Here is a 24,585-nt window from a genome sequence, read left to right as displayed (position 1 = left end):
ATGTTTCTCTCCCCAGGAAGTAAACTTCCCTTTTCTTTTATAAGGCATAAGGGAAAATAAATCAGTGTATTTACTGATAACGGGAGGAAACCACCTGTACCCAGTAAACACAGACTGGCATATATTCAGGTGTTGTCAGATGGGGGACCTCGGTGCTGAGCCTTTGTGTCACACTCCTTCACCGTGGAGGCCTCATCCAAGGCACTCTTCAGAATCAGGGAGTCTAGGCCCATTAAATGCCACCTGGTTCAAGCCAACATATGATAGTTAACATAGATTTCAACTCAAACAAATAAACGTCAGCAATAGGGAAAAACATAGATACCTGGTCCTTAAACCCAAACCAGCAAAATCTGGAGCTTCTTAAAGTTTATAGTTTTTGATCTCAGTCCCAACAAATTTGCCAGTATCTGCACTGTTTATACTTAAATTGAAGAAAAAGTAAGCTTTTGCTTCATTCATTTGTGAAGTTTATTGGAAGGAATAGATTTGGGAATGCCAAATCTGTTATTTTACAGAATGAAGAAACGTCAAATTATTGCTGTTTGTAAGTACTCATAATTAATGGCTCAATTTTCACACCACCTTTCTAAAAGAATATCTTAAGATAGAGAGAAGTGATTTTAGAGCTAAAATTCATATATTACTACTACATTACTACTACTTGTTTACAGTATAGTAAACAAGTTTAGAGAAAAATGCTGATTCTTCTTTGGGTGCCTACTATATGTCTATTTTATGGGTGATGCATTGTGTTCATATATAGACAAAATGGGGAAGGCAGCTAAGTTAAGGAATTGGGTAGAGTGAGCAAAACAACTTCCTCTTTTCACCTTAAGTATCATTTTTCTAATATCAAACCCTAACGCTATTAAACCATTTATCACAACCAAGCCCAGACACATTTTGTTTTATCCAAGGTTTTAAATATATATATATATATATATATATATATATATATATATGTATGTATAGTACAGATATAGTACAGATAAGAATTCCCAAATGTTTTCGGCTAATGTTAATTTTTTAGGACATAAAGGGATGATAATGGAAAGAAAAAGGCTTTATTTATAGCATTAAGTAATGGACTTTATCCAGATTCTCCCGAAGATAAGCAGATGGAGTCCGAAGAGAGGTCTTCACGTGCATTGTGAATCCTTAAATGGGGACTAGTTCATATGAGACTTCCCAAAGTTATTTGACCCCACCCCACCCCTGTAGAGATTTTCATGAGGTTAAATGATCCATAGAAGACATTTTGGGAAATGCTGGTATTGATTTTGGCTCTTCTCACTAGAAGTTTCAAGTTTTGTTCACCTAGAGTCATCAGCCAACAATGCCTAAATTCCCTACACTGTCCTCCGAAAAGGCACCTTGCACCTGCACAGAAGACATGCATTTGCTAAAGGAGGGGACTGTTTTCTCAACTCTCTCCCTCTGGGTTTTTGGGTTGTTACACATCAAACTTTGCGGTGATAGGAAAGTTTTCTCCAATGGCCCCAACTAATTACAGGAAGAGTGAATCAATCACTAAGCATAACTAGCACTGCTAATAAATCACAAAATCATTTAAACAGGGTTTTAAATCCCAGAAAGGATAGAGAGAGTGATGAACATTCAAATGAGTGTCTCCGGTGCCAGAGGCATAGCAGGACGTGATGTACAGGGCACTTCTTCTGCCCTCTGATTCAGGTTATTGCTTACTGAACATCTGCTGTAAGGTGGGCAGCATGCCAGCCACCCCTGGGAGCTGTCTGCCAGTCAGCCCCCCTGACACTCCTCCCAGCCTTGGTGGTCTCTCTTTACAAGGCGGTGAGATTCAGGGAAGATAATGATTACCCAGGTTCTAGGGTTTATAGATGGAGGAGCTGAGATGGCAATAAGGGTTTCTGGGTCTAAAGCAAACTCCTTAGCCTTCCCAGCAAAATCACAGGCCCTTGTTGGCAGCTGGGGGAAAGGACATCAGTGTGGAATGCAGAATGATAGTTCTTTTCTAAAAGAAAAATAAGCTTCTTTAAGTGCTATGAAGCATCAGGTGGGAGGAAAACATGGGGTAACTAATAACAATGATAGTAATAGCAAAATAGCCAGTAATCTGTGTTTTACCAGGAGGAAGACACTCATTAAACACTTTTACAATTATGCTGTTTAATCCTCATGACGATTTTATGAGGAAGGTACCATTCCCTTTATTCTCATGAGTCCTTTGAACCCACTGAGGCTCATAGGTTTTAAATATCATGTCTAAAGTCACACACTTAAGGATTCGAAGCCATGCAACCTGATTCAAAGGCCATAATCCTTCCTCTCTGTCATCCTCAGTAGGAGTCAAGAAGTCCAACTGCTTGTACCAGAGCCTCCAGGGACTCATTTTGAGAACTTAGTCAAATCACTGAAATCACTAGATTTTTTTTAAAAAACAAAATTGTGAATTCAAAACCTATGAGTAGAGTAGATGATGTCTATACTCTACTCCCATGAATGCATGTTTATTTTGTTACTTTTTCCTTAAAAATACCAGATATAGGGCCTTGCATGGTACTGGCCTGGTGTCTAAATGATTGCCATATAATTGCAGACACATTAGAAAGACCCTCTCTGGGGTACACCTTGACTCTCTAACCACTGTTTCTTAAGTCTCATCCTTCTTGATCCAAGGCTGTTTTTCTTAAAGAAAAAAATATAGTTAAACAGAAGGAGAAAAGAAATTAACCAATCTGAGGGAGTGGAGACAATTTTACATCCTTCATCTTTCTTTTTCCTATACTGTCCAAATTTTCTGAAAAGCATATTAAATGTATTATTAAAAATAGATAGGGGGTGGGCCACAGTGGCTCAGCAGGCAGAGTTCTTGCCTGCCATGCCAGAGAACCAGGTTCGAGTCCTGGTGCCTGCCCATGCCCCCCAAAAATAGATAGTGGTAGGGCAGTGCAACTGTGTCTTGGTGGCAGATTTCTCACCTGCCATGCTGGAGACCCGCATTTGATTCCTCCCCATGCAAAAAAAGAAAAAAAAAAAAGGTAGTGGTAGAATGCTCACCTTCCAGTGGTAGAATGCTCACCTTCCATGCGGGAGATGTGGGTTCAATTCCCGGACCATGCACCTAAAAAAAAAAAATAGATGCAAATAGGAAAGATTCACAGACTAGTCCCATTATTTTGCTTTACCTCTTGGCAGCCCCCAAGATTTTCTTATTACATTATTCTACATTTTTTCCCAGTGTGTACTTTGTTCCCTTGAATTAGATTGGAAGCTTCTTGAAGACAGGAACCATAGAAAAATTTTTGCTATTCTACCTCATATCTTTGCCTTGTGTTTAATCATTGTCTTAATATTAAAAATTTCTCCATGCTGAATAAAGAAAATGTAAATCCCTCATTTAAATATTTGGGTTGAAAATAACGTATTTATACATAAAACTTACTCTGTACTTCAGACTATTTTTAGAGAATAGACAGTCACAATTCATATAATAGCAAGTCAGTTTTTGAACATTTTAAAATCTTGGATTAAAACTTTCTAATAGCTTCCTTGTAGCATAGAACACTCCTAATACGAATTTATGAGTGCTAACTGAATTTTTCCAGTCATCTAGTTATCTCATAGCCCACATGAGAAGGCTATGTGTTTGTCCTTTGGTCCTTTGTTGGTTGATATAAGCTCCCATTGTGTAACAAAATGAAAATAAAAGTCTTATCAAGCTGCATTTTTCTTTAGTCACTTTTGTCTTACCTACAGTACTCAAAAGCTAGATGATCAGTTGTAAAAATTGATTTCTCTGTTACTTTAGAACAAGAGGCTATTTTATCTAATTTTTACATCAAAGTAAGGTGTTATAGTCTCTCAGGCCTGCTCCAGCAAAGACAATGAAAAGCTTCGGCTTAAATGATGGGTTTGTATTGACTTACAGTTTTGAGGTCAGAAAATGTTCAAATCAAGGCATCATCAAAGCAATGCTTTATTCCCAGAGACTGGCTGGCAGCAATCTTTGGCTTCTCTGCCACATGGAAAGGCACATGGCAGCATCTACTGGTCTCTCTTCTCTCTTCTGGATTTCATTGATTTAACTTCTTGCTCCTATGGCTTTCTCTCTCTCTCTCAGTATCATTTTGTTAATAAAGGACTACAGTAATAGGATTAAGAGCCATCCTAATAAGGCGGTTCACACCTTAATTGAAAGAGCCTCATCAAGAAGTCTTACTTAAAATGGATCCAAACCTATAGAATGGATTAGCCTTAAGAGCATTTTTTTTTCTGATGTGTATGTGATTGTAAACTATCACATAGGGTCCCTAACAAAAGCAATTACACTAACAAACCAAATATCTATAACGTATTTTTAAATAAACTTTGTATGACCATTAATAGATTTATTTCCAATTTTTCTGTGTGATCTATATCTATTCACCCACCCATCCATCCATCCATCTATCCATCTCTCTCTCTCTTTCTCATCTATCATCTCTTTATTTATTGTTTTGTGCTTTGCCCTGCCACCTTCTTTCTCATATAAAGGAAGTGAGTGTGGTCTAATAATTGAAAGTTAGGCATAAAAGAAATATAATTCCTACTCTAAAAATGATTAATTTGGTGATTTGGGGGATATTATATAGTTTCTCTGAAACTTCCTTTCTTATTTGATAAAACAGAATAATGAAATCAAACACAATATGGGTACATGCACTACCATTTAATTAAGAGGGATAAAGCCTATGAAAACAGCCTGTGGCTGGTTTTTAACCAATGCTAGTTTATTTCCTTCATTGAGACACAACTTCCTGCCTTTTTAGTATATTGTTGCCTTAGGAAAATTCAATGATGAAAACTGGTGGCTTGACAGCAGGAGAGTCAAGCCCTTTAAGCTAACCTCAGCTCCAGGCCCTTAGTTAGATGCAGATTTAATCTCTGAAGCAAGGATCTATTTTGACTGTCAGTCTAGGATGGACAGTTCTCATCCTGACTCAGTCCAGTTCTCAGAGTAGCTCACTTCTCTGGGCCTAATCCTTCTCATCTATTTTTGCTTGTGTGTGTGTGCCATATGGTGGGATCACAATTCATTATTTTTCCGTGTGAGTATACCATTATTGCAGCACCCCATTTGTTGAATTTTTGTGCGTGTTTGTTTGCTTTTTGGAAGGTGCATGGACCAAGACTCGAACTCATCTCCTGCATGGCAGGCGAGAATTCTACCACTGAACTACCCTTGCATCCCCTCTCATCTGTTTTGTTTTTGCTTTTGCAATGGTAGTCAACAGGAATAGCAAACTTCAGGGTAATAATTTATTTGTGAATCTAACTGTACAGAGAAACCTCTGTCACATGATAGACTTTTTCTCCCAAGAACCTGGACTTTGCTGGGCATCTACTTAGTTACCTTAGATTTTGCACAAAACTTTGTGTTTGCTTCCATACAAATAAAAGCAAGTGGGCAAGCTCTCCATTGACCCAACCAACAAGCTCTTATTCAGCCCTTACTGCATCTAGTACACTGTATTTACAGATTATTGCTAACATGAGGTGTGGGAGTGGGCAAAGCCTATTAAAATTGGGGCTTGGAATAAGATAGATGTTATTTGATTTGGGAAATTGAACAAGTTAATTAACATCTCTGAGTCCCTGTTTCCTCATTGGTAAAATAGTGAAATGATTTATATCTTACAGTAATTTTATGGGAGTGTGAGGAAATTATACATATAGCAGTCTTAGTCCAGTGCCTAGAGTACAGGAAGCCATTAAAAATGGTAGCCATTACACCATCATGAAATCTCACCCTCCGTATTAAAGGCTCCACTCTGAACAGCAGAAGGAGAGAGCACAGAAAGGAAATAAGACATCAATGAAATTTCCTGTGCCAGTTAACTCAGGTGTTGGATGGAAAGGCAAATTGGGGATGGAGTGGGTTGGGGTTGGTGGACAAAGGAAACATGACATTCATAGTACAAGACCTTATATCATGGTGTCCCAAATTCATTTCATAGACTTGTACATGGTGAGATCTGACACTGAATGCAAATGTCAATTCTGGACTGTGCTGGTGGATGTTGATGGTACTGATAATGCCTTATATGCAAAATCTTTTTATATTTCCAGAGCAATATTATTTCTCCTACACATATTTTCCCAAATCTATACTTGGATTTGCTAAATCAATTTGGATTTTTAATTTAGAAACAACAGAAAACCTATCTCAAATTGTCTTGGGCAGAGATGGATATTGGCATGGTCAAGTTCATATGTCAACCTGGCTGTGATGCCCGGTCATCTGGTCAGGCAAGTGGTAGAATGTCTGTTTCTATGAGGACATTTCATGAACTTAAATCATGATTACTCTGGCTGCATTCACAGATGACTGCATTTGTAATCAGCTAAGGGGAGTGTCTTCTATAATGAGTGATGCTTAATCTAATCACTGAAAGGCTTTTAAGGAGGATTCAGAAGAGGCAGTCAGTTTTCCCACTTCAGCCGGTGAGCCTCTTTTGTAGAGTTCATCCAGACCCTTCATTGGAGATGCCAGCCTCACAGCCTGCCCTATGGATTTTGGACTCTTCCATTCCCACAGCTGCCCAGCCAACCTCTACTGAGAGTTTGTTGAGGGACTTCATCGGAGATACCAGTTTGCAGCCTGCCCTACAGACCTTGGACTCTCCAGTTCCACAGTTACATGAAACATTTTTATTAATTTTATATCTATGAATATCTCCTGCTGATTCTGTTTCTCTAGAGAACCCTAGCTAATACAGGTATCAATGGCCCAAATAATTGAAAAGTCTGGAAGTGACTAATCCCATTTGGGGCTTGATATTTGGGTTCAATTAATATCATCAGCATCTATTCCTCTCCATCCCCTTGTTCTAACCTCTATGCTGACTTTACCATGGTCCAGGTAGAAGGAAGATGGTTAACAGCCATCTTAATCTTATATATCCCCATGCTCAAAGCCACTGGCAAAGAGGATGTTTCCTAACAGCCAATAAAACAGAAGTCCTGAATAGGTTCTAATTGAAACTGTCTGACTAATTACCATGGACACTGAGATATGAAGACAGACCTGTGTTATATTCTGCCAGCAACAGCAAATCCATTTAAAGAGCTTGTATTTAGAGTGGTACTTCCTCAGAGGAAAATAAAAGCCATTTTTATCAGTTAAAGAGTGACTATATGCTAGCAAAAGTAATATCACACTCACGTCCTTCATTCTCTGTGGAGACCCTTCCTTCTCTACCTATTGAATCTAAATCTTCCTTCCAGTCCTGCTCAAAGTATCACTTCCTTGAAAATGTATATTTTGACTCAAGTCCCCATTATCATGAATGAATTAGCTCTCTTCTTCATTTTAACCCAGATGGTGCTTTCTGTAGTCATGTAGCTTTTATTATAATGTGTCTTGCTTTAGAGTTATTTGTGCCCTTGCATCAACTTCCAAAATGTTCCTGAAGAGCAGGTGCTCTGTCTCATCATCATGAAATCCGTACAGCAACCAACACATGTCCAACACACTCTGGGAATGCATTGTACATACTTTCTAAAATTAGATTTCCATGTCACGCTCATGTTTCTAAAAGAATTAGATTCTGACTCTAAAATTTAATGTACAATTAAATATCTTCCCTCCTTCTTCTCACCCTTCCCCAAAGAAAAACATGATCTCCTACTCTATTTATTTGGTAAAAAAAATTGTCCTGCACTTTGCTTTGAAATATTGTGAGGCCTGATCTCAGAAACTGGCAGGGATATGCATCTAAAGATTGGAGTGCATATGGTAGGCAAGTGTGGAGTATGTCTCCAATTATAGAGCAGAAGCTATTCCATGTAATTGCCCTCCAAATCACCATCCTCAAATGTTGATTGTTTGTTTATGTGTGCTGAACAGATTCTTAAGTCAGAAAGCAGATGAAGAGCTGAGGCCAGACATGTGTTTAGATGAAAACTCTCTCTTTGTGACAGTTTGATCTCCTTAGAGATTCTATGTGATTCATAAACAGGCAAAATTGGAAATGTTACTCTGGCCTAAGTGTTTGTGGTAGCATAAATAGAAACAAAAAACCAAAAAACTATAAAACCATGTCTAGTCTAGTCTTCCCATGTGTCATATATTTTTATTAGGCTATGAATGAAGCTCCATAGTTGAATCAATCTCGATTCCTAATCAAGGTGGGTGGATGAGGCTGAACTACTATTTAAATTCCACATTTTTTAAAAATTAAAAAAATTTTTTTTAAACATAATAACATACAAACATGAACATTCTTACCATATGATCGTTCCATTCTTGGTATATAAACAATAACTCACAATATCATTACATAGTTGTATATTCATCACCATGATCACCACTCAGAACATTTGCATCAATCCAGAAAAATAAATAAAAAGAAAAAAGAAAAAAATTCATAATACCATACCCCCTCCCCCTCCCTCTCACTGATCACCAGCATTTCAATCTACTAAATTTATTTTAACATTTGTTCCCCCTATTATTTATTTATTTTTAACCCATATGTTTTACTTATCTGTTAAGGTAGATAAAAGCAGCAACAGACACAAGGTTTTCACAATCACACAGTCACTGTTCTAGTTTGCTAGCTGCCGAAATGCAACACACCAGAGACGGATTGGCTTTTAATAAAAGGGGATTTATTTTGTTGGTTCTTCAGAGGAAAGGCAGCTAACTTTCCACTGAGGTTCTTTCTTACGTGGAAGGCACAGGATGGTCTCTGCTGGTCTTCTCTCCAGGCCCCTGGGTTCCAACAACTTTCCCCGGGGTGATTTCTTTCTCCATCTCCAAGGGCCTGGGCTGAGCTGCAAGTGCTGAGATGAGGAATGCCAAGCTGCTAGCAGTGCTACGTTGCAATCTCTCATTTAAGCACAAGCCAATTAAGTTAAACGTCACTCATTGCAGCAGACATGCCTCCTAGCCGACTGCGGATGTAATTAGCAACAAATGAGATTCACCTACAATTGGCTCATGTCCACAGCAACAGAACTAGGTGCTTTCACCTGGCCAAGTTGACAACTGAATCTAACTACCACAGTCATATTGCAAAAGCTATATCATGCAGTCATCTTCAAGAAACATGGCTACTGGAACACAGCTCTACATTTTCAGGCAATTCCCTCCAGCCTCTCCATTACACTTTAACTAAAAGGGTAATATCTATATAATGCGTAAGAATAACCTCCAGGATAACCTCTCAACTCTATTTGCAATCTCTCAGCCATTGACACTTTATTGTGTCTTATTTTGCTCTTCCCCCTTTTGGTTGAGGTTTTTTCAATCCCTTGATGCTGAGTCCAAACTCATTCTAGGATTCCTGTTCCACATTGCTAGGAAGGCCCACACTCTTGGGAGTCATGTCCCTCATAGAGAGCGGAAGGGCAGTGAGTTTGCTAGTTGTGTTGGCTGAGAGAGAGAGAGGCTACATCTGAGCAACAAAAGAGATTCTCTTGGGGGTGACTCTTAGGCCTAATTTTAAGTAGGCTTAGCCCATCCTTTGCAGAGTTAAGTTTCAATTGAACAAATCCCAAGATTGAGGGCTCAGCCTATTGCTTTGGTTGTCTCCACTACTTGTGAGAATATCAGGTAAATTTCACGTTTTTAATCTTATTTTATTTTATTTTCTAGGAGTAAAATATAGCTCTAACTTTGGGATTTTCTGTTGCTACTTTGAGTTAAACTGATTAAGGTCTTTTAAATTGGCAAGCATTAGATGTGCTGATCTTTTAAATTTTTATGTTGCAGCAAAAGTGGTATCATTCATTAAATATTTATTTAGTATGTACTACATGCTAAGGATTGAATTGTGTGTAAAGAAGGAGATATATTTTCCTTCTTAATGAGCATAGTGCTTATTAGGGAAATTAAATTTATTTCTCGTAATATATTTGATAGAAAATGAATGCCTAGAGAGAGACTTCAAAAGAGGTAATGCTCATGTACAGCTGAAAGTTCAAGAAAAGGCTTCCTTGAGGGAGAAGATTGAGCTGGACTTTGAAGAACGGTAAGATTTGGAGCTGGGATAATAATGGCTGGATTTTTAAAAAAATATTTTTTAGCATAAAATATAACATATATATAAAGCAAAGAAGGTAAAAGCAATAATTTTCAAAGCATACTTTAATTAAAGAACAGATCCTAGAGTTTTTCATGTGTTACCATTCCAGCAATCACAGATTTTTCTTTCTAACTTCTCCAAAACACTGGAGGCTAGAAGGAATATCAATATAGTGATTCAGCAGTCATAGTCATTTGTTAAATCCTGTTTTTTCTGTTGTACCTCCTCCTCCGCTGATCCCTCTCCCAAACTATAGGGATCTTTAGGCAATGTTGAGACCATTTCGTATTGAAAAGGGGTGTACACACGAAAGAATAGGGGGATGAAATTAATTGATAATTTTGGAGAGGTTGGTCCCTCTGGGTTTCAGGATTTATCTGGCATAGGAACCCTCTGGGAATTATAGGTTCCAGGAAAGAAAACTTAGTGCATGAAATCTTTATAGAGTCTTAGTTTGACAGCTAAGTGTTTTATTTAAGAGTCAATAAGAGTGATGTTGGTTGGGGTTTACCAAACCATGGCAATCAGCACTATCTTACTGAAGCTTATATAAGAATAGCTTCCAGAATAGCTTCTTGACTCTATTTCATCTTTCTGGGCCACTCATGCCTTATTTTATCATACTTCTTTTCACCCTTTTGGTCCGGAAGGTGTTGTTGAATAATGAATAATGGCTGGCTTTTATAGAATATTTATCAGGAAATGACACACTTCTAAGGGCTTACTCGTTTCTTTACTTGTCGTATTCACTTCATGAGTTTGGTATTATTATTATCCCATGGAGTAGATAAAGAAATGGAGACACAAAGAGACTATGTAACTCGATGAAGGGCACACAACTAGTAAATATCAGAACCAGAATATGAATGCAAGCAGTCTGGGCTTCAGAGTTTTTGTGTGGACATGTTTTCATTTTTCTTGGATATATACCTAGATATGGAATTGCTGGGTCATATGGAAACTCTATGTTTAATCATTTGAGGAACTGCCAGACTGTTTTTCAAAGTGGCTGCACCATTTCACATTACTGCTAGCAGTTTGTGAGTGTTTAATTCTTTCCACATCCTCACCAATGCTTGTTATTGCCTATCTTTTTTTGCTATAGCCATCCTAGTAGAAATAAAATATAATCTCAAAAAAAAAAAAAAAAGATGGACCATGGTGGCTCAGCAGGCAGAGTTCTCACCTGCCATGCCAGAGACCCAGATTTGATTCCTGGTGCCTGTACAAGCAAAAAGAAAAATGTATATATATATAGAATCTCATTGTAATTTTGATTTGCATTTTCTCAATGACTGATATTCTTAGAATGTTTACATGTGTTTATTGCCATTTGTATATCTTCTGTGGAGATCAGTCTATTCAAATCCGTTGCTGTTTTTTTTTTTATTTGTTATATACCTTATATATTCTGGATACAGATCCTTTCAATTAAGTTATTTGTAATATTTTTCTCACATTCTTTGGGTTTTTTAAATACTTTCTTGATTGTGCCATTTAAAGTACAAAAATTTTTAATGTTAATGATACCCAGTTTATCTATATTTCTTTTCTTACTAGTGCTTTTGGTGTTAAGTCTAAGAAAACATTGCCTGATCCAAAGTCATGAAGATTTATACCTGTGTTTTTTTCTAAAAGTTTTGTGATTTTTCAGCTCTCCCATTTAAATATTTGGTCAATTTTGAGTTAATTTTTGTATATGGAGTGAGGTAGAAGTCCAAATTCATTGTTTTGCACATGGCTATCCAGTTATCCCAGATTTTTATATAGCCTGTGAGCTAAGAATTACTTTTGCATTTTTAATGATTTTTAAAAAAAGCACCAAAAATAAAATATGATAGAAACCATAGTCGCCCATACAACTTCATGGTTGTAAATCAATGTATGTTGATAAATTGACCAATTACATGCAATTACTATCATTTTATTCATGTTGCAGGTTTGAAATTATGGCTCTGAGAAGTTACATAGCTTCATTATGGTCTCATACACACACACACATACGCACACACAATGATGGGTATGAATATTAAGAAATTTGTTATAGGAATTGACTCATGTGACTGCAGGAATTGGCAAGTCTGAATTCTGTAGGAAAGCTACAAGTTGGGAATTCCGATGAAGGTTTCATTGAATTCCTCAGGAGAAGCTGGCTGATGCAGAGATAGAGATTTTTCTTTCTGGCTGCAGAAATAATCAATTCTCCCTTTAAGGCCTTCAACTAATTGGATGAGACCTCTCTCATTGTTGAAGGCCAGCTCCTTTGTTGACTGTAGATGTAATCAGTCATAGGTGCAATCAACTAAGGTTTTTAATCCATCAGTACTCTCATAGTAACAGTCAGGCCAGTGCTTGCTTGACCAAATAATTGGATATGCTAACCAGCCAAGGTGATACATGAACTTAACTATCACATTTGTGAATTTCTTACAGAGGAGTGGATTTGCATGAATGTGAAAAATCAGTCTTAGGGGTCCTCCATGATTTTGTGACTTTTCTCTTCAGGAAGCCCACCAAGGTTCCACTGTCAGAATCCAAGAAAGAAAACTTCATGATTAAGGGAAGTGGAGGGGAGAAGTAAATATTGAGAACCTTCTACAGAACAAAATCCTGTTCCCCAGAACTTTGACAGAACCCTATCTCACTGGGGGAAGGAAAGGGAATTTCTTCATATTCATCTTCCTTCTGAGCTTCTTATCAATGGGGGAAAACATAATTAATATGTCTGTGTATTCAAGGAAATAGATTGGAAGCACAGGCAGTAAGAGAAGGAGATGGGGGCAAGGAGAAAAAGCTGTACTACTTTAGAAACACTTGAGGAGGTAAAAGCATGAAATACAGGTGCAATAAAAGACCGAAATGTAATTGGAAGAGTGTAGAATGCTCCGTCTACTCCACAATCTTAATAGTACACGAGTCTACCTCCAGAATAAAGGCACATAGTGTTGAAAAAGTTGCAAGACACAGACTCTCTGAGGTGGAATATTTATGGAAGCCCAAAGTCAAGAGGAAGATAACAATAAAGACACTGGAGGAATCTGAAGTCTTTGGCATCTATAGCTACAGCAGACTTTAAACACAGTCCAGCTTCTAGTCAAATTAATGTAAGTACTCATGCTAAATATCTATTTATTTCAGTCCTATTGATCGAGACCATATAGGTGGCTTTAAAGAAAAAAAAAAACAAGACATGGCAAAAGGCAAGGAACATCATGTCTGAAAGATACAAAACAGTTATCATAAATAGACTCAGATATGCCAGATATTAGAATTACCAGACAGGGAATGAAAAGTAGCTATGATTAATATGTTGGGGCTCTAATAGAAAAAATAAACAAGTTGCAAGAACAGATGAATAGTAAAAGGGAGATATTGAAACTGTGAAAAAATGATCAAAAGGAAATGCTAGAAATCAAAAGCATTGTAACAGGAATGAAGGATTCCTCTCATGGGCTCATCAGAAGGCTCTACACTGGCAAGGAATGAATCAGCTTGAAGGTAGATTAATAGATACTTCTCAAACAATAATGCTAAGAGAAAAAAGAATGAAGAAAAAAAACAGCATCCAAGACTGGTGGGACAATGAATGACAAAAGTGTAATATATGTGTAATTGGAATACCAGAAGGAGAAGAAAGAATAGAGCAGAAGAAATATCTGAAGTAATAATGGATTATACCTTTCCAAAATTAATGACCGGCATGAGAATACAGATCCAGGAAGCTCAGAGAATCCCAAGGTGGATAAATCTATCTTTGTCTCTGTCTCTATCTCTATCTCATCTATCCATCATCTCTCTATGTAAAAGATGAAAAAAAAAAAAAAAAACCCACACATGTAGGCATATCATCCTCAAGCAGCAGGAAAACAAAGAGAAAGAGAACATCTTAAAAGAAGCCAGGGGTAGGGAGACCCTTATCTTTAGAGGAAAAAGGATTGGAAACCATAAAAGAAAGAAGAGAAAAGAATAAAATATTTAAAAAGTTGAAAGAAAAGAAACACCAATCTAGAATTCCATACCCAGCAAAATTATCCTTTAAAAGTAAAGGAGAAAAAAAAAAGCAAAAAAAAATGTAAAGGAGAAATACTTTTTCAAACAAACAAAAATAGAGGCGATTCATCCCCAGCAGAACACGTGAAGGAACATTAAGAGATCAGTCAGAAGGAAAATGATATGTCACAAACTTGGATCTATATAAAAAAACCAAAGAATGTCAGAGAAGTAATAAACACAGGTGCAGGATTTCTTAAAATTTTTCTTATTGTTGATCTAAAAGATAACTCTGTTTTAAGTGATAATAGTAACAAATCCTGGAAAACTATTTTTTAGTTAGTAGCAAAACGATTCTAAAATACTATGGAAAAAAACAAAGGACCTAGAATACCCAATACAATACTGAAGAAGAAGAATCATCTTGAAGGATTCACACTACCATATTTCAAGACTTACCATAAAGTTACAGTAATCAGGAAAGCATGTTGATAAAAGATGTACACAGAAATAAATGGCGTAGAGCATCCAGAAATAGAACAATATAAATATAATCGACTGTATTTTAACAAGGCTCAAAGGAAACTTAATGGAGAAAAGATAGTCTTTTCACATATGGTATTGGAAAAATTGCATGTACATATGCAAAGAAAAAACATATTTAGACATAACCTTGTATATTATACAAAAATTAGCTAAAAATAGATCATAGAACTAAATATAAATGCAAGACTAAAAAAATTGAGAATGAAATAGAGGAGCAAATCCACTAGGCCCTGCATTTTGTGAGGAGATTTTAAATACAAACCAAGAGGTCAGTCTATGAAAGAATAAATAATAAGTTTGTGAAAATTAAACCTTCTTCTTTAGAAAAAAATCCTTGGTAAAATAACTAAGAGATAACAAAATTGTAGAAAATGTTTGCAAATTGAGCATCTGATTACTTATTTATTTGCAAATTACATAAGGAAAATCTAAAACTCAAGAAGAAAATGAACAACTAAATTTAAAAATGGGCAAAAGATCTGAAGAGACAGGTCACCCAAGAAAATATACAGATGACAAATACAAATAAGCACATAAAAAGATGTTCAACATCATTTGTGATTAGGGAAATGCAAATTAAAACACTGAGATATAACCACACACCCATTAGAATGGCTAAAATCCCTCCAAATGAAAATCTCAATTGCTGATGAGGATGTGGAGCAACAGGAACTCTCATTCATGTTGATGTAAATGCAGAATAGTACAGCCACTTTGTAAGAAAATTTGACAGTTTCTTACAAAGCTAAATATTGTGTTATTATGATTCATCAATCATGCATCTGGGTATTTGTCTAACTGATTTGAAGACATATTTCCACATAAATGTTTCTAGCAGCTTTATTATTAATTTCCCAAAATTGGTAGAGACCAAGATGCCCTTAAATAGGTGAATGTATAAGCAAACTATATCATAGCAGTGCAATGGTATGTTAATCAACAATAGAAAAGCATGAGCTATGAAGCCAGGCAAACACACGGGTGAATCTTAATGCATAGTTTTAAGTGAGAGAAGCCATTCTGAAAAGGCTACATACTATAGAATTCCATTTATATGACATTCTGAAAAAGAAAAACTGTAGAGGGAGTGCACAGATCAGTAGTTTTCAAGGTTTGGGAGGACTGAGTTGAGGGTTTGAATAGATAAAGCACAGGGGATTTTTTAGGGTAATTAATTATTATTAATACCCTAAGCAATTAATTATTGTGCACCATACTATAATGGTGACTATATTACCAAAATTCATAGAGCTTTACAGCACAAAGATCGAACCTTAATGTATGCAAATTTTAAAATCCTTTAAGAGTTTGGTGCTGGAATCTGAGAATGGACTGAAGAATGTGACAAAAGAATCTAAATGTATTACAATTAGATTGTACTGAAGGGCATAGGGGAAAAGAGTTTGACTTAAATGACTTTGGAAGTCAGTGGGGTTTTAAGATTAAAGGAAAATCTTAAATTTTCCTTAAACTGTTATATATGCATAGTTAAAACTTTTCCCAAAGTGTATTGATTAACAATTTTGAAACCATTAGACATGGATACCAGAACTGAACAATTTAAGTAAATGTATGGTGGATTGGGGAGCTAAGTTTCTCACTGTTAGCGTGGGAAAGAAGAGCTAAGCCTGAATAGTAGGCTAGAATGATGCATGTGGTGATGAATTAGATTTGGTGATATCAGTATGAACTCATGCATAATTTATTTATAGATATGTGTGTGTATGGATATTATGCATACATATATTTACTTGCTCTATTAGCCAAGTGGGCCTATAAGTAAAGACACCCTCATAGAAATATACCCAGCACCCAGATTTTGGTTTCTAATACCATTCTTCAGTTGAAGAAAGCAAGGATCCTTGGATAAATAGCTGATTCTCAGACTGGAGCTGGGAGTAGATAAGATGACCCTGTAATGCCAGACTGTAAGAAAGTGCTAAAAAGGAAAAAAAGACAATGGTGAAAGTATGTCAAAGGAACACAGAAGCCAACCGAAAGAGCTTCCATTAGTCAAAGTTGGAAGAATTAGAGCAAGAAAAAGTAATAATTGGATTGTAAGCCAAATATCCATTATTCTATACTGATATAACAAATGATGGAATAGATAATAAATGGATGAGAATAGACAAACTCCTGTTCAGAAGAATTTCATGTAATTTATGTAGATATTCTGCCTTTAAGACTCTCCACTCCTTAAGTGTGGTCTGCATATAGTGACTTCCTTCTGAGGGTTACAGTATGAAATTTAGGGCAAAAAGAGTAATTTTACATGGAGGATTCTGGCAAATGCTACCTCAAAACCAAGTGATAATTCATTTTAATAATATGTATCCACCGTACCATGTGATGGAAATGAAACTTAACCTTGTGGTCTCCCCCCCACCGCCCTGCTTCAAAAGAAAAAAAAAAAGAATGCCCATAACCCCAGTGTAATCATGAGAAAAGCATCAGATAAATTCTAATTCAGGAACATTTTACTAAACTTATATGTTCAGTTTGTGATAATTCATCAAACTGCACTCTTTGATAGTTGCCCTTTTCGGATATGTAAAAAAATTAAAATATATACAGAGGACAAATCATGACAAAAATAAAAAGAAAATCCAAAGCAATCTAAAGGCAGTACAACAAAACAAAACATAAAATCCAGAGGGAAGGGCTGGCCACGATGGCTCAGCAGACAGAGTTCTCACCTGCTGTGCGGGAGACCTGGGTTTGATTCCCCGTGCCTGCGCATGCAAAAAACAAACAAACAAACAAAAAACCAGAGGGCGAAAAGCAAGAATAAAGAAATAACTTAAACAGGAAAATCAAGGAAGAATCACTGTATCAGAATATCCATGCTTAGGGAATGTACTATAATGGACAATGGAACTAAGCAGTGAGATTTCTGAGCCCCAAGGCCAAATGTGAGGTTGTCTCTATGTAATTAAGGAAGTCAAGACAAATTTTAATGTTTTATGTTTGGAACCAGTTTTGAATTCATAGAAATATGATGTTTAAATTTTTATGTAAGGGACATGGGGCAGCTAATTTGAAGATTGTTATATCACAAAATTAAAAACAATATTGATGTCTTACATTTTGTTCTTTCTAAGAATGTTGTGGACATAGACCACATTTCTTTAGATACACACATTCAGGAGGACCCATAACTAGGAAAATAGAACACTGAAAAAGTAAGTAAGCTGACAGCTGCAGTAGCAGAAGGGCAGATAGAGCTCTGAAGTAAACAAATGCCCCTTCCCTCATGGACTCTATCGTATATCAAGGAAGATGTTGAACAATTAAGCAAACCTGCAAGAGGGAGCTACTGAGTATCTGTGGATTTGCATATTGGTGGGTGAAATTTTCTGTGATATGTCAAAGAGGACCTAAAAATGAATAGGAACATGGTAAGAGTTTTATTTACTAAAGTTGACAAAATGCAATGTATCAGAAATGGGCTGGCTTTTATAGTGGGGATTATTAATTTATAATCTTACATTTCTGAGGCCATGAAAACGTCCAGATCAAGGCATCAATAGGTAATCCAGCAAGCCTTCTGTCAGATGGCAAGGCACATGACATTTGCTGGTCTCTTCCTTTTCTTCTGGATTTCACTGCTTCCAGCTTCTGGCTTCAGTGGTTTCCTCTCTGAGCTCTCTTTCTATTTCCTGCTCTTATAAAGGACAAGTAAAAAGGATTAAGACCTACCTACCTGGGTCATGCTTCAAATGAAGTAGCATAATCAAAAGGTCATACCCATAATAGGTCTACACCCACAGGAATGGATTAGAAAATGATTTTTTCTGGGGTCCACAACACTTCCAAGCCATCACACTAGACAAGGAGGGATTGTGGGGATGGGAGCTCAAGGAATGGTAAAAGGTATATTTAAGGATCTTGTGGTGGGAGAGAACATAATACATCGGATGAAGTTAAGGAAATCTAAAGCATTTGGAGTAGAAGGACTGAGTGGGGAAACAAGCCTGGAAAATTGGCAAGGACAGTTTTGCTGACAAAATAAGATAATACACAGAGAGGGCTTAGTAGGAGATATAGCTAATTATGAATTCTCAATTTTGTTGGCTATTATTTAGGGTTCATTATAATTTCTAACTTGAGCGTAAAACATCCTTTTATTTGCAGTGGTGTGGTAAATTAGGATATTTCTGGTCTACTAAAACTGAATTGCTTCAAAGAAAATGCAGCAATGTGAGATGATGCTAAGATAAAAGATTGGCCATGGGAGAGAGACCTCATGGTGGGCCATTTTGCCATGTGACTTCTGGTACAATTTTGGCCCCATGATTTATTAATTCCTTCACACCATGAAGACACTAGCATCAGTTGTGACTTTCTAATCTGCTCTGTTAGAGAAGAAACAAATTGAGAAAGATGCACCAGTTGGCCTTTTCTTTAAATGACAAAACGATTTTTTCTGAACATTGTTATACAACTTCCCTGGTACTTTGAGAACAAAGCTCATCTTATGCTGATTTAATTGAACTGAGTAAAAAAAAAAAAAAAAAGCAATATAAAAATATGTGATAGAAGATCAGAACTGCTTCCAAATAGTGCTTTAGTTCACAGTTTTTCTTTTGGTCATTTCTTTCTCTTTAAAGCCCATATTTATTCATTACAGTCAGGCCTCTGGCATGGTGATTGCCAAGTTCTCTGCAGGAAGGAACATTATTTTGAGTGGAAGAAAAACCAGAAAGTATTAGATGCTTTTGTCATGTATACAGATAATATATTTTCTAAATGAGGTATTGGGATGTCACATCAAATGGCAGCAAAAAAGGAACTTTCATATCTGTAATTGAAGAGTAAGGAACTGGAGGGCTTAGGGAAGGGGAGTTAAAGGACCACCCTTTCAGTAAAACCTCACGCAGCTCATGATGATGAAACATATCTCAGAGCTCTGTCATAATTTTGCTGCTTTGGGGAGAACGTAGTCAACACTGACTGTCCCATCATAGCAGTTTTGACTTGCCCTATGCATGCAAATTCCTGGCTAAATTGTTCAGAAAATCCATCACTATTCAGATCTGGTAGGAGCACTCCTGAGGAAACAGAGAGCAGAGAGCAGAATCACTGACTTCACCTGTCAAGTTGATATAATTGAGAGTCAGAAACTGCCTTTAAGTCAAATTCGACCAGAGAGGAGACTTGGAGGTGGATGTGGAGGTTATTTAAAAGCAATTTGCAAACTTGGATCCAATTCAGCTTTCCATTTATTGAGCTACCCACCTCATGGGTTCTTCCTGTCCTTACCCAAACTGCTTTCTAAATGCATTTCAGGTTTCATGGTAACGTTGCTCAAATGATAATTTTCTGAGGAAGTGAACTCTTGTTATTGCACAATTGCAGTGGTCCTTCTCTTCCTATCACTGTGCATAAATTGGATGAGTGGGCCCACACTGAAATGTGTACTGGGTGCTCTGTAAATTCAATTGTGCTGCCGTGCCTGGAGTCCCACAAGCAAGCACAGGCAGCCTCCTGTCGCTCGTTTGAATCCTACCTTTTCTTCAAGTGGCACCTCCTCCATGCTGATGCCCTTTCCCACCTCAACTCACAGGGATTGTTCCTGTCATATTTGTTATAGAGTAAAAAAACTGCATGTCACAAGTATCTTAGATTGCCTTGAATTTTGATTTTATGGATATTACAGAATTTTTAAGAGTGTTTTCTCTGTCTTGAGTTCTGTGCATTGTTTTTCTTTTGCATATATTTTTATGTATATTCTAATGTGTACTTTTTAGATACAGTTTTCTATTTGACTTTTTCTATGAGTTTTATAGTATCGCAATTAAATTATACCTTTCATTAAGATATAGGATCATGGGTCAAAAACAATTTATCTGTATCAAGTGTTAAAGTTCCAAAACAGAAATCTCATTTCATTTGTATGCCTGAAAAATCTGATGAGATAGAACTTATTAATGCCTGCATTTTAAAGATGAAAACCTGAGACTCAAAGAGGCAATTTCTCTGTGATAATAAAGCCAATAAGAATTCAGTGCTTCTGGGTCTAAATGGTTTAACTCCACTCCAGTCAGTATCTTTTATATTTTTAAATCTCAACTTTGGATCAAGCCCAAGGGCTGTCTTATACAGATACTCAAAAATGTTTCTGACTGTATAAGTAAACATAAAAGTACATTAGGCTTTGTAGATATGTGCCAGTGGGTAGAAATTACCAAAGGTGGTAGTGGTAGGGGGAGACAGGGGGCTCTGCTTTCTTGCCTTCAAAATGTTTTGTAGGCTAATGAAATAAGGTAAATAGAAAGAATATAAGATGACTTGTTAAGAAAAATTATGAGTTATTAACAAAGTACTGTAGGGGAACAGACCAGAGAAGTGACCCTTTCTTTAAGAGAATTCAGGAAGCTTTCATTGAAAAGGGTAAATATCTCCGGGTCCTAAAACATGAGTAGGAGTTTTCCAAGTGAATAAACAGGTATGGATGTTACATGGAGAGAGACAATATGTGCAAAAGACATGAATTCATAATGAAGTAGGAGGAGAGTGAGAATGTTATTGTGCCTGGAATTTAGTGACAGTATGGCAAGGAACGGCACTAGCAGGATAAGTCATAGAGGTGTCTGTGGCCAATTTATGAAATAATCTGGCTCAAGTCAGAAAATTGACCCCCTACAATCCTATTTATCAGAGAAGCCATGGAGCCCCTTTTTAAAAGGAGTTACAAAATAAGCTGTAAGAGCCACTGCTTATTATGTTCCTCTTATATGTCCAAGTCCTACAGTAAATGCTTCAGTGATGTAATAAAGTTAAGGTACTAGAATAATTCCACAAATTAGATAAAATTATTCTTACTTTATTGATGATGGCTGTGAGACCAAGAGTGATAAATAACTTGCCCACAGCCATAAATCTGGCAGAAAGTGCAGCCAGGATTTATCCTGGATCTAAAAACAAAACTTCCTATGGGTTTGTTGGAAATAAAAGGAAAACATACACCACACAGATTACAGGATAAAAGACCAGTTTGAGAGATTACAGACCAGTACATTAGACCAGTAAAGATATCATGAGTGACTGAAGTGAGGTAGAAATAGTGGCTCTGGTGAGAAAGATGGAATTTGAGAGATGTTTCTAAGGTTGGCTGGTGGCAATAACTTTTTAACTCATCTCCTCATTTCACCTCTTGCCTTTTTCCAGTCTGGTCACCAAAAAGTTAATAGATATTCTTAAAAAAAATCCACATCAGATCACATCATTTTCTTCCTGTCTCTCTTATGTAAAATTAGGTAAATCTTTCGTAATATGTGAACTGAATATCGGTGAATTTTCTAGCCTCCTTTCTTCCATTCCAGGAATATCATTTTCCCCAAATTCTTCCAAGTGTGATGAGTTCTTTCCTACCTCAGGACCTTTGCATGTGTTCATCTTTGTCTGGAATTGATGCCCACCTCCCCCTGATTTTAACTAGTTACCTTATCCTTCACACACAGTTTATATATCATTCCCTCAGGGAATCCTTTTATTATCAAGAATCACTTTGTAATAGAATGTAGTCAAGGAGGATCTATCAAAGAGATCTGTTGGGAATTGTGCAGACTATACAGAAAAGAATAACAAAGGTATTAGGATATATTGAAACATGAGGAAATAGTGTCTGAAGAAGATCAATTTTGGAAAAGGGTGAGAAAGAGTGAGTTTTATAAAGTGGGGAGGGCTTGGTGGTGAAGTGAGGGGAGTGAAAGGAAGAGCATTTAGGTAAGACAGAGTGTGAAAAGGACCCCAGAGTGAAATGAAATACATTCAAGAAACAGAATATCAATGTGGCTGGATTATCGGGGGAGGAATGGACCTGGAGGCTTGATGCCTATGCTGGACAGGCCACTTAGTGCCATGAAGTGTAGAAGTTCAAGCCACACCTCATCAATGCTTTCTCTTGAGGTATCCCCGAGTTCAGCCATAGGCCATGGTCCCCGCAAATTTCACCTCCAACTAGTTATCATTCCCCTGTCCTGATGGAAAATTCAAAGACATCTCTTTTAGTGTCAGAATATGAAACAGGTTTAGATCAGAAAGTGTCTGAGGGAAAGGTCAGGAACGTGCTGGTAAATCTTCCAGCGCCTCCCACGTGAAAGACCATTTCAAATCCTGTCCTGTCAAATGCTCGTGTTCACTGCAATACTGTTCTTGGCTGAAGGAAAAGCCTGCAGGGTTTGTGAATTTGGCAATTTCAGTCTAGAATTTTCCACGCTCCTTATAAAAATGTCACTGAGTTAATTCAAACATACTTTGATTGGCACCTGAATTGGTGACTCTGCAAAGGACTATACACGAGCTGATTCTCTAGAGCTCACCAGGTCCCCTGCAGGGAAGACCAAAGAAAATCCTCAGATCTGGACCTCGAGAAATTTCCTCTCAGAGCTCTTTGCAAACATTTTCTTACAGCAAACTCGAAACAACTATAATTGCCCCGGTCTACCAGGAAACCTTCTTTTCTTCCAACTTTTAAAATATCAATTTTAAATACACTTTGCATAATTTGCATCGGAACCATTTTTGCATTGTGGTGACAAAGGCATCCCCAACCTGTACCTCTGAAACAATCTGCCTTTTTTTTTTTAAATTAAAGAAGTGCCTTCAGAAAATAGCAAGGAACAGGATTACTCTTCTTCACAAGTGCGTGCTTCTAGTTTAGAGGTAAATAAATGGCTGATCTGTTAACTTAGTAGCACTTTGTGAAGGTGCCATTTATCAGGCCCCCCCAATCACTTCACTGGAATCACCCCTAAAAGGTCCAGCTTTCACCAGAATTACAGATGGAGTTACTGCAAGGCTGAATGAAGTTTGCTTTGTGGAGGAAAGGATGAGGACATGCTGGGCTGTGCCAGTGAAACAAGGAGAGGAGCCAAGGGGCCAGAGGATGGGGTCAGAGGTCAATGTCTGAGATCAGGGCCAGGGGTCAGTTCACAGTCATCGCAGAAGACCCGGCTGTGGTTGGAGCACCTGTATGGTTAAGTCAGCTGGTTCTCAGAGATACGCAGTGCTCTCTGAGCCTCACCCACCCAGTATTCCCGTCATTCCTTTCCCAGGCAAAGTCACAGAGTAAATTCCAGTCAGCACAGAATAATTTACTTTGGAGTTTTCAAATTACCTCTCCCCCCTTTTTTTAAAATAAAACTACTATTTATTGAATGTCTACTATGTGTCAGTCTTCCTGCTAAGCATGTTACATGAAACCTTTTATTTAATATTTTAAACAACTCTAAAATGTGTGTTATTGCTTCCATTTTGCAGGTGTGGAAATTAAGATTTAAAGATAGTGTGGGCTAAAGCCAGTACTGGAAATCCATTTGGTCTGCGCACAGAGCCTAAGCTTTCAACAGTGTCCTGGAGAGATTGCTGGTGAAAATAGAAGGAGGAGTGATTTCCAGTTGGGAGGACAGTGTGTGAACTCCATTTCTCTCCCTTACTCACGTGCCCAAGGGCAAGCTCTCTGAGGTGTGGTCTCTCCTTATCCATTAAACAAAAATGATGATAAAACCTTCGTAAAAATGGACTAAACTAAAGTCAATGAACATGGCTGGCATGTTGTCTGGCATAAGGGAGGTGACCTTTCCTTGACTTTAACATTAGATTTAGCTTAAAGGCATACAAGAAGTCACTGTTTTAGCTATTTGAAGGAATTTCATTTCACTAGAAAGCAAGTGATTGGCTATTTATACCAGTGAAGTAATCAAATAATACCATTTTTGAATACAATGGAAAAATACTGTAACCCATTGGGGAGGTATCAGAGCTATACATCTATAATAATCATACCTACCAAAAAGGAATTTACAGAAGGCTTGAAATGATAAATGATGGCGTATATCTTAAACTGCATGGTATATGTACAGATGTTCATCTCCTGTGTTGATTCCCCAGCATTTCTTAACTATTCCATAATTATAAATGAAAAATTACTGTTATCAGAGAGCCCTCTCAATGCCGCTAGTTTTCAGTTGAACACTGTTTTATTTAGTGC

At 37.1% G+C, this 24,585-nt stretch overlaps 1 long non-coding RNA gene across 2 annotated transcripts in view; it reads left to right on the top strand.

Moving 5' to 3' along the window:
* The window catches only part of LOC143653224 (uncharacterized), a 108,247-nt gene extending 84,089 nt beyond the window's left edge, over window positions 1-24,158 (top strand). The window contains exon 4 of one of the 2 annotated variants that reach the window (XR_013161173.1): window positions 23,856-24,158. This is a non-coding gene — a long non-coding RNA (uncharacterized LOC143653224). Of the gene's footprint in view, window positions 1-9,892; window positions 10,004-23,855 lie in introns of those variants that run through there. The other variant, XR_013161172.1, reaches the window with a different exon arrangement.
* The last annotated feature ends 427 nt before the right edge of the window (window positions 24,159-24,585 follow it).

This window comes from Tamandua tetradactyla, chromosome 13 (genome assembly GCF_023851605.1).
Source record: "Tamandua tetradactyla isolate mTamTet1 chromosome 13, mTamTet1.pri, whole genome shotgun sequence".
NCBI lineage: Eukaryota > Metazoa > Chordata > Mammalia > Pilosa > Myrmecophagidae > Tamandua > Tamandua tetradactyla.
The sequence above is the reverse complement of the archived record's forward strand: the minus strand, read 5'-3'. Positions and strand labels throughout refer to the sequence as shown.